Raw genomic sequence first — 11,169 nt, 5'->3', positions numbered from 1 at the left:
CAAGAAGATTCTGCATGAAGAATCTTTGAGTCCTGTCTGGTGAACTTCATTTTGGGGTGATGGCCTGGGTGCCCACAGAGAGGGCTCCGAGTGCCGCCTCTGGCAACCGTGCCATAGGTTCGCCACCACTGCCCTAAGCTATAAGCCTGACAGTGGGAGGGAGCTATACACAGCTTGGGAAGATATTGACCTGAGAAAAGGAGGACAACTCAAAAAGTATAAGGCCACGGTTACACGTACCGCTAGGCGTCCGTCATAACGCGACGCTAGCGCACAGGGGGAGGTCCTCGGCCCGAACACAGATGCATTTCCAGGGAAAAGCATGCGATTGTCTGGAAACGCATGTGCGTTCGGGCCGAGGATCTCCCCCTGTGCGCTAGCGTCGCGTCATGAACGGACCGCGTGTGACCGCGGCCTATCTTGTCCTTCAAACCCATGCGTTTTTAAACGGACTGAAAATGCATGCTCAAAAAGGACCAAAAATGCCACGTGTGGCATCACCCTTAGGGCGTGTTCATAACGCGACGCTAGCGCACAGGAGGCAGGGCTCGGGCAGATCGCATATGCGTTTCACAGGAAATGCATGGAAATGCATGCGTTTCTCTGAGCCTCGCCCGAGCCCCCTGTGTGCTAGTGGCGCATTATGAACGCGACTCTAGTGGAACGTGTGAATGTGCCCTTAGGGTGGTGGCACGCATTAAGTGCTTTGAACCCGTTTTTAAGCAGTTTCTTAAAAACGCATAAAAAATGTTTGCGTTTTCAAAACGCATGCGTTTTTTAAACAGACTGATTGAAAACGGCCTAAAACCGGGTTCAAAACGCCACATGTGCCACCACCCTTAGGGTTGCGTCACGTTTTTTGATGCCTTTTATGACACATTCCTTGACCACATGCCGAGGTTACATTGTGTTATTGCAGATGCAGTGGAAACGCAATGTAACCTTGGAACCTGAAGCCCTTGGAATGTTCAAAAATGCATAAAAATCGCAATGTAACTGAGGGCGCGTTCAGACGTTCTGCTAGTGTCGCGTTCATAACATGCGATGCGATCGGGTTATCAATCGCATGTGTTTCCCGGGAACCGCATATTCGATTGGTCCAAGCCTAGCCCCATGTGCTCTAGCGTCGTGTTATGAACGCGCCCTCAGGGTGCAGCCACACGTTCCATTTTTAAGATGCTGTTTTCGAAGCCAAAAGCAGGTGTGGATGATAATGGGTGAGGACTTATCATTAAGAAGTACTACTCCTCTATTTTCACTCCACTCCTGGTTTGGGCATCTGATAAACTGAACTGTGGACGCCCCCTCTGTTGCTCTGGCCATCCTCCCCTTTTCCCTACAGCTTTAGTTTGATTAGTGGTGCTGCTGGAACACAAAGTGTTAACTCTGGAGAAGGTTGTAAGCAGAAGGTATGGCCCAGGACATGTACTCCATTGCTATGGTGATCTCCATCCTCTCTCTCACTACCAATACACATCTCCTTTCTCAGCATCTCAGCACCTAGTACAGCTCACACCCTCCTCCTCCGCTCAGCCAATCCCCTGTACCTAACGTCATAGTCAATGCAGCCATGCAGACTCCGCCCACCTTTGTGCTCTGCATTTCCGGGAGTACAACACAGCGTGTCATGTGACTGCAGCATACACTGCTTCCTGTTATGTGACCGTAGCACTTCATGACCTGTTAGCATGTAGCACAGAGGAGTAACTATTCCTAGTAGACACACAGCGGCCTTTGTAAGCCCTCTAGCTGTCTCCTTAGGTGCCTGCACACTATACAGGTAGGTGCCCCTTTGGCTAGTCACCATTTGCAGTCCCTGATGGCTGTGTCCCCTCCCCCTAGTCCAGTTTAGGTACCTGCTATCTTTTTTTACTAGACATGACTGTATACCTTGTACACCTCCGCTACTTGCTGTCTTCTCTGCAGCTGTGGTTCATGTGTCACATTGTGCTCACTATGGCTTCAGTCTACCTTCACATCACTGCTTTTTAGTAAGTGAAGTGCATCCATATTGTTTGTTATACTCCCACTGTGGGGAGATATATAAAAGTGGGGAGGATAAAATTGAGGCCAGTGACACGTGTGCTGTTTTTATTGCAATTTCAAACGCATTGAAAATGCATACGTTTTTCAATTGTTTGTTTTGTGTTTTTAAAAACACAAATTTAGGCGTGGAACACATCACACTTTATTGTGTATGTTAGGTGTATATGTCGGGAAACCTCCTTTCGTATACGCTGGGCAAATACATTGACACCGTTTCCGACGGTGTTAGGACGGGAGATGGCCGGGAGGCGTGGGGAGGCTACAGGGGGTGGTGGAGAGGCTATGGGCGGACGGGAGGCGGCGAGGAGGAGTAGGAGGACAGGAGTAGGAGGACAGGAGTAGGAGGACAGGAGTAGGAGGACAGGAGGAGGAGGAGGACAGGAGGAGGAGGAGGACAGGAGGAGGAGGAGGAGGACAGGAGGAGGAGGAGGAGGACAGGAGGAGGAGGAGGACAGGAGGAGGAGGAGGACAGGAGGAGGAGGAGGACAGGAGGAGGAGGAGGACAGGAGGAGGAGGACAGGAGGATGAGGACGGGCCACGCGAGGAGGAGGCCTGTGGTTGGGGGCTGCTGAAGGAGGATGGAGGACAGGAGGAGGATGTCCCACCTTCTTTCCCCCAAAAGTTGGAAGGTGTGTATCTCTATTCAGTAATATGAATTAGGGTTACATAGGGATCTAGGCTACACAACAGCTGAGTTGTCCTCATCTGAATGGACTAGGCTCAAAGCAGGATGAGCAAAGATCAGGTAGAAGGTCAAGCCAGGGATCTGTTACCCAGAAGGAACCTGTTGTCTTGTAGGGGAAGTGCTCTGCCTACACCTAGCTTTAAGTGTCTTAAATGCAGTTTAATCTTCAATCTGATTTATAGCTAACCAGCGCTATTCTAGTGCAGTGGCGGGAATTGATCACAACTCGTCATAACATGCGCCAGTCGTGATGCTTTTGTTGCCAGTGCTCAATCCACCTGAAATATCAAGAAGCTCCAGCTACAGAGAAATATGATGCAAGGACTCCTCGCTGGTGAAACGGCTGATTCCAGAGAGTTCTTGCATGATATTTCTCTGAGGCAATTTCTCCTCTCCAACTCACTGCATTTGTTTCGTGGTATATGTTGAGCACTTGAGTCTATTTACACAGGCTGAGGACAAATCGTGTGCAGTTGGTATACTCTAAAGAATTTTAGCTTTCAAATCACATCATGTTTGTGGTTCTGTGACTTGCAGAACCAGAAATATGGGCAGCTAAATTCTTTGTTGGGAATGCAAGCTGTAGACAAAGATCAAATTCCACTTTCTGTGTTAACTGCCTCATCTCTGTTTCTGTAGTGATTTGAAACATGAACTTCTCATCTTTAATCTGATACCAGAACCATGATTCTAGGTACTATAGAACCCAAGATATATCCGTCTAAAATTATGCTCCATCCCCTACAACTTCTCATGTTGACTCATTTGACCCCAGGTGGAAGGCAACTCCCTTGGCCACAAATTACGGAGCAGATCCTATTTCTGCCATGCTCAGGCAATCCTTTTCTATTGTCAATAGCATGAGTGGACCTCACACGTTGATGATACGCAAATAGGCCAGTATTTGCGGCCTGTGAAAAGCACACATTTATATGCATGTAGCCTTAGGAAGAACTAGTGGATCTAAACCCTCCAAGCTTTGGAACCAAAAGGACTTGGATATTGTGTCAGAGATGACTTGGTGTATTTGGTTAAAGGGGTTTGCCCATGAAAGTTCTCAAATTTTAATCCCCTAGTGATGTTTACAAAGAATTTTTATCCCCTTTCTTTGCAATTTAACTTTGTTTTATTGCTGTTTTATTTCCCATCACTCATTGATGGTCATTGTAAGATTGAGCAGTGTGGGCTGGGACTAGCTGAGTAGACAACTCATGATTCCTCTGTGCTGTGTTGACAATGGGCTTAGATTTTATGGTACAGGGTTTTGCTACACTTTCACTTCACTTTCAAATGACACATTTAGCCCTGCTGCCTCACCTAATCAATAAAACACACAGTCAGCAATGATATGCCCCCTCCCCTTGGATGAAGACCTTATGTTTGTCTGTAGACCTGGTGTTGGCTCTGCATGATGCTGGACAGGAAGTGCCTCTGTAGTGTTCTCTGTCTCTTGCCCCTACCCCCACAGTACAAGAGAAGCTTTTCATGAGAGAAAAATCTGCCCGTCCACAGTCAGGAGTTTATGGTCATATCCCTTTTAGAATTTCTGGTTATGAATTCTGTCATTTGATGTAAATTTTATTTCTTCTTGTCTTTTGTTATTTAGATCACCTGATGTATTCTGTTCATCTGACATTTTAAACTGTAAGTAACCAGATTGCTCACTTGTCCTGTCGTGGATCATTTAAGTCCGACTTCTCATAGAACCTGTGTGTCTTATGAGGGGTTACTCGTCTTTCTTCTCAATCTCATGAAATATCACTATACACAAATCTTTTTTTTTTTTTTTTTTTTTAATTTCTGCTTTTCTTTACCTGAAGGTCCAGGTCAATTTGGAAAAGCTTTAAATTTCATAACAATTTTTATATTGTTTTTTTTTTTCTTTTCATGACCTTTCCCTACCCCCGACTGTAGATGCACATGGGTGCATGTACTTCTGCAAATTGTAAGCTGCAGCTTCTCCTACATTCTGCCTTCAGCTGACAGAAAACACTCAAATAGCACATTGTAGATCTGAATGAATGAAATATTCTCATTGAATACTTTGTTCTATGCAAAGATGAATGTGCTCACAAATCACAAATAATAAATGAATCAAATTTATTAACAAATGGAGGCCTGGATTTGAAATTCCACTTTAGTTTTGTGGGCAAACTTAAAACAAGTCAAAATGAGGTTCAGTATTGTGTGTGGCCTCCACATGCCTGTATGACCTCCTTACAATGCCTCGGCATGCTCCTGATGAGGTTGCAGATGGTCTCCTGATGGATCTCCTCCCAGATCTGGACTAAAGCATCCGCCAACCCCTAGATAGTCTGTGGTGTATGGAGGGCAACATGATGTTCCAGATGTGCTCGATCTTATTCAGGTCTGGGAAAGGAGCGGGACAGTCCATAGCTTCAATGCCTTCGTCTTGCAGGAACTGCTGACACACTCCAGCAACATGATGTCTAGTATTGTCCTGCATTAGGAGGAACCTAGGGCCAACTGCACCAGCGTATGGTCTCACAAGGGGTCTGAGGATCTCATCTCGGTACTTAATGACATCAGGCCACCTCTGGTGAGCTCATGGAGGGCTATGCTACCCCACACCATTACTGTTCCACCGTCAACAAGGTCATGCTGAAGGATGTCTCCAGACTCTTTCACGTCTTTCGCATGTGCTCAGTGTGAACCTGCTTTCATCTATGAAGAGCACAAGGAGCCAGTGGCAAATTTGCCAATCCTGGTGTTCTCTGCCAAATGCTAAGCATCCTGCCTGGTGCTGTGTCACAGCCGCATTAATCTGCCATCCTGGATGAGCTGCACTACCTGAGCCACTTGGGGGTTGTAGAGTCCGTTTCATGTTACCACGAGTGTGAAAGCACCACCAAAATTCTAAATATCAAAACATCAACCAGAAAACATTGATACAGAGAAGTGGTCTGTGGTCCCCATCAGCAAAACCACTCCTTTATTGAGTGTGTCTTGCTAAATGTGAAATTGACTGTCAATTAGTGTTGCTCCCTAAGATTCAAGTCTTTTTTCACAGAAGTTTAATTTACTGGAGTTGTATTGTGGTGTTTAGCACATTGTAATGAATGAGGAGGAAAACCCCATATACTGCCATACTGTAGTATGGCAGTATATAATAGGATCGATCAGACAACTGCAACATCCCCCCACTGGGGCCTAGCCTTTTCTTGGGTCCTGGAGACAGCCGTGGCCCAGAATACCAGAGTGGCTGGCAGGTGAGACCTAGGCACGCTAGTGTCACGGTGCTTGGTATGAGGACTGGAGGGCTGACCTACAGCCTGGCAGGTCTCCAGCAGTTGGTGTGTGTGCAAGAAATATGGACGGAGAGGCCGATGTACTGGTTCTCCCTGGGGCAACCCCTTAATGTCCGTAGTATGAGTCCCTGGGTGGTGAATGAGGGAGCCCTTGATGTTACAGCCGTATTAGGGACCAGGTGGAGGCAACGATGTTCAAAAATAACTTACAGTTCTTTATTCAAACAACAGCAGGCAACGCGCCAAACGATCTTGTACAGATGGGATTATTGGATAGTCCGGTTTACTGGAGAGTGGTCATGGAGAGTGAACCTCAGGTACACTTTCATTTAGCTTCTCAACATTTACTGTTATCTGACACATAGAAAGAGAGATGAGATGAGTAGATCCATGAGATGCATATTACACACATTGACACAGCTCTGCTACATCTTGATTTTTTTCTACCCTGCAATCCGTGTCTGATTAAAGTATGAGTTAACCGAAACGTTAAACTATATTTGGATTGCTACGCTTAAATCCTCAATAAATTTTAGTCTACTTTGCATCAAGCTTGTGCCTAACTTACTTTATTCATGTCTGAAGGATTAGTTGTCCTGCTTGAGCACCATACAAGATTAAAATTTCTAAGTGGAGTGATTTACAGCCCTGATACTGTTGTAAGTCTACTGCCACCAATTCCTTTCCAGCTCAAACCTGGCATTCCACGTGGACACCATCTCCAGCTGTGGAGAAAGTGTTCCGACATTTTAACTTTTACAAATCAGGCTCATACTCTCCGGAGGAGATTTAGACAGAAGGGTTACCTTGACTGGATTTTGAGACCAGCCTTCCATTTTGCATTGCACCAGGACCGGAAAATGTTGCTTATTGATAAACCTAAGCTAACAGCTGAAGACCCAATTGGATTAAAAGCTGCTTTTAATAATGGTGAGACCATTGGGATACTCTTCTTATGGATCCAGACATCAGAGAATCCATAAGCGTAATACCTCAGATAACCTACAGAAAAGGTCGCTCACTTAAAGAGAACTGGTACACAGTCACTTTGTCCCTCATAAAGACATGACTTTGCTTGGTCAGTGCAATATCACTGGGACATATAGGTGTAGTGGCTGTGTTGGCTGCCCTTTTATTCTATCAACATAAACACTTACGTCCAGTGTCACTAGTGAAACCTTTCAATAAGCTCTTTCATTAACTGTAAATCTGAAGGGGTGGTCTATAGGCTGTGTGTGCGGGGTAGGGTACAGGCAGTCCCCAGGTTATGTACAGGGTAGGTTCTGTAGGTTTCTTCTTAAGTTGAATTTGAATGTAAGTCGGAACTGTATATCTTATCATCGTAACCCCAGACAAACAAAAATTTGTTTGGTCTCTGTGACAAAGTAGAGTAAATTACTTACATCTAGAGGTCCATTTGTAACTAGGGGTCGTCACTAAGTCGTGTTTCTTAAGTAGGGGACCGCCTGTTCATTGGAAATACTATTTGTGAAGTTTGGGTGATAATTTGTGGGAGTATTACTAATCGGAGAGACACCCCTTTAGCACGACATCTGCGGCAGAAACATAATGGATCTGTGAATGCTGTAAAATTCTATGGCATAACCAAAGTTCCTCACAAAGCTGGAGTCTTGTGTATCTATAGAATTTTCTAGTGTTCAAATATGACATGCTTTATTACAAGTAGTGAGCCATATTAAGTGCTCTCCCACTCTCGGAACTTGACATTTGGGTCCTGTGGCTCCGCCCACTGGTGTGACGCCGATAGGAGCGCGACTACCTGGTAAGCTGGGGATGCCAGGTGTATTTAGAACCAGGTGTATTTAGTGCATGCACAATATTTATGGTGCGCATGCCACTGCTGTCACCTCCGGCACCACCTCGCCGCTGCATGTGGGCTATATTGGTCACTATCTATGGACAATTTAGTTTGAAGTTCCCTACCACCAGTGTCCTTGTGGTGACAATAACAGTTTTGTAGTCCCTGATGAAAGTTTATACTTGCCTTGAAAACTCGTCAGGCAATTTCTTACTGGAGACTGGCCGTGTAGAGTGATCAATGAAAAGGCCAGCTGTGGACTGTTCCTGCTAGGGCAGGAGTCTATAGGGTAACAGGATTAGCCCTAGAGACTGTTCTATCTAGGAATCATGCAGAGGTCGCACTAACATTTTTCCAGAAGGGTAATAATACTCCTCTCACCATTTTTGAGGAGTATTTTTAGGCGAGGAGGAGTATGAAATTTTCAGTAATGCATATAAATAAATACTGCAGTGTTTTGTGTGCTTAAATAGACAATTGTATTAATTTCACATCATGCATTAAATAATAGGGCAAAAGATTCCCCCCCCCCCTATCCAGACCTCATCTGACACCCCAGATCCCCCATGTCTAGACCTCAGCTGACACCCCAGCCCCCTGTCCAGACCTTGGCTCACACCGTAGACCTCCCTCACCCCTGTCCAGACCATGGCTGACACCCCAGACCCCTCACCCCCATCCAGACCATGGCTGATGCCCAAGACTCCCTATGTCCAGACCATAGATGACCCCCAGCAACCCCTTCCAGACTATGGATGACGCCCCAGGCCACCCCTGACCACGCATGGGTGGTGATGCTGGTCATGCATACCTGATTGTGGACAAAGCTGGCCGCTAGAGATGAGCAGTCACGATGTCCGCGTTCTGGTTCTACCGTGAGTCGCGGACCCAAACAGCCCAGCAACAATGCGGCAAATTGAAGCTCCTTACAACTAGCTGTGACTGTGATTGGCCAGGGATGGCCATATCCACCAAAAATCATTGTCTCAGAAACTGACTGAAAGTAGAAGGCCACTATCACCTAAAATGTAAGGCTGCTTTTACACATTGTATACATGATATATGCCCCTCCATGTATAACCCTGCCTGGGCATCAGGCTGCTGCAGGTGTTGCACTGATGTGATTACTCACTATGGAGTCAGCTCTCTGGTTGATCTGTTGTCACCTTGTCCTCTGGTACAGCCCCAGCCTTTCATATCTGCCACAACTATCACACAGAGACATCGGCATGGGAGTGGGCGTGGCTTCCGGTAGCTCCGCCCACTGTGACCCGGCTACAGAGAAACAGCATCAGGTCAGGGAGGGGCTGTGTCCCGCTGCAGCACTGCTCGGGGTCCCCTGCACCTCCATAATAACTCCACAGCAGCAGCTGTGCGGGGGCCGAGCTGTCAGGACACAGCACAACTGCTGCTGCTCAGCTCCTTAGTCTCCCCAGTCACAGGGAAAAGTCAGTGCGTGTTTAGACGCATGGGGGGCTTTTCAAAGAGTAATACTGTATTTGGAAGCGTCTATGACGCTTGTGGAGGGGTTAATGCGATCTCTGGAATCATGGATGCCCTTATCATCTAAAGCTACCTACACATGAATGGCTGGGCACTCTCTCAACAGGATGTGGTGAAATCAAACCAATTCTCTTTTTTCCAGCTATTCTGTATTTGTGTATTGCACTTTGTCTAGATCTTCTATATATAATGCTACTTTCTTCCACATAGCCCTGACAATGTTATCCTTCATCCTGGTGGCCATGCATTTATTTATTAGTAGTCTCTTGGTTGTTATAAAGTGATTTACTTTTCACTTTTTTTGTGTGTGTGTCGAGGGTTGTTCTGTGTGTGAATTTTACCAAATTCTCATGTTATTCCTCCTTTAAAAACAAACCAAATGATGCCTATATTGTGCTGCTTGCCCATTTCTTTCCAAAGTTATGACATTTTCTGTTCTGAAAGTGTTTGACAAAAATCTTTCCTAACAGAAGTGAAAGGAGCGTAGACCCAGCTCTTCCTGTACTTGCCCTGAGGTTGAGTCCAATTCAGTAAGCCCAAAGATCCCATAATGCCTTGTGTTCTCTCTCAAAGTAATTCAGCATAATATCTGTTTAGATTCCCACAAGTTAATCTACTAAATGCTGCACGGTGTACATACAGGATGTACATGGTGACTAGCCTGGCAGCTTCCATCACATGGAGGAGCAGGAATGAAATCATAAGTAAAATGGTTACATGAAGTGTATAGCTTGTGCTATGTGAGCACTAAGGGTTAATAGCTTATCTGAACAGAACTTATAGTGCCGGGTACAAGGTGGGGGAAGGGAGCAGCATGAGGTGCAGAGAGAGGTAGAGAAAGTTCTGTTGAATCAGGGGAGCAGGGGAGATCATGTACCTCACTATCCTTTGCAGGAGAGAGCTGTATCCAAAGTACTGAACACATCCAGCCCTGCTACACATAGAGAGAGCTCTGTCACATGATGACCACCTCCTCTGGGAGCAGCAGCCTCCCCTTTTTATATATCTCTCTACCATTGATGATTTCTATATTGATATACATGGTTAGTGGTACTTGTTGATTAGGAATTGTTCCATTTTGGGCTGTTTACTCTCAAAAATACCACTTACACTAAAGGGGTAAAGTAAGTTGTGTCAGAATAAAGCAATACACCTTTTTTTGCGCATAGATTTGCATCTTTATATCTCACAAACTTGGTATCTCTGCAAACTAGTGACCCAAAAGAATTCAGCGGATGTGCCATCTAGATCGCACAGTGAAAGCATTAAAACCATAGGCCTTTAGAAAATACAGCAACTGACTGCAGGGTTTTTTTCTGTCAGTTTAATGGCAAAAAGGGAAATGTATAAATAGAAAACGGCTACCATCCGAAAGGGGTTAATTCCAAAACCTTTGTTGAAAATCAGATCTGTTTGCAGGCTGTAGTACTTCTCATTTATATTCTTTTTGTGTTGTTTTTGGGTCATTTGCACATTCTCCAGAAGATGGCAGCAGTCACCAGATATATACTGTATAAGGATTCACAGCAGGGTCCTTCATAATAGTACAAAATCACAATAGTTCATGTATTGGGAGCATAATACTGTATGAATCATAGATTTGTGTGCAGACTGACACAACTTACCACAATTTTTGTAGATAACTATTAGGAACGCTGGATATAAATTCACCCTAAGTACAGTAAAGCATCTTTAAAAGACTTCTTTTCTAAAACCCACTGCAATATTTACAGAATATAAATTTTTCCCATTATGCTCTATGAAGGATGCCCCTTTATTAAAATGCGCTACCTTCCCCCTATACTATAAGCATAATGCGTTGTACCAGACCATTGGACGGGAGCGCG

General features: G+C 45.2%; 1 protein-coding gene across 5 annotated transcripts in view; it reads left to right on the top strand.

Annotated features, from left to right (window-relative positions):
• The first annotated feature begins 1,620 nt into the window (after positions 1-1,620).
• COA1 (cytochrome c oxidase assembly factor 1) overlaps positions 1,621-11,169 on the top strand; it is a 58,379-nt gene continuing 48,830 nt past the window's right edge. For 2 of the 5 annotated variants that reach the window (XM_072153349.1, XM_072153350.1), the window contains exons 1-2: positions 1,621-1,780; positions 4,338-4,375. The gene's annotated coding sequence lies outside the window, so the exon portion shown is untranslated. Of the gene's footprint in view, positions 1,781-2,656; positions 2,676-3,370; positions 3,426-4,337; positions 4,376-11,169 lie in introns of those variants that run through there. The other 3 variants (XM_072153351.1, XM_072153352.1, XM_072153353.1) reach the window with 3 other exon arrangements.

Source organism: Engystomops pustulosus, chromosome 5, assembly GCF_040894005.1.
Source record: "Engystomops pustulosus chromosome 5, aEngPut4.maternal, whole genome shotgun sequence".
Lineage (NCBI taxonomy): Eukaryota > Metazoa > Chordata > Amphibia > Anura > Leptodactylidae > Engystomops > Engystomops pustulosus.
Note: the sequence above shows the minus strand (reverse complement) of the source record. Positions and strands in the feature narration are given on the sequence as shown.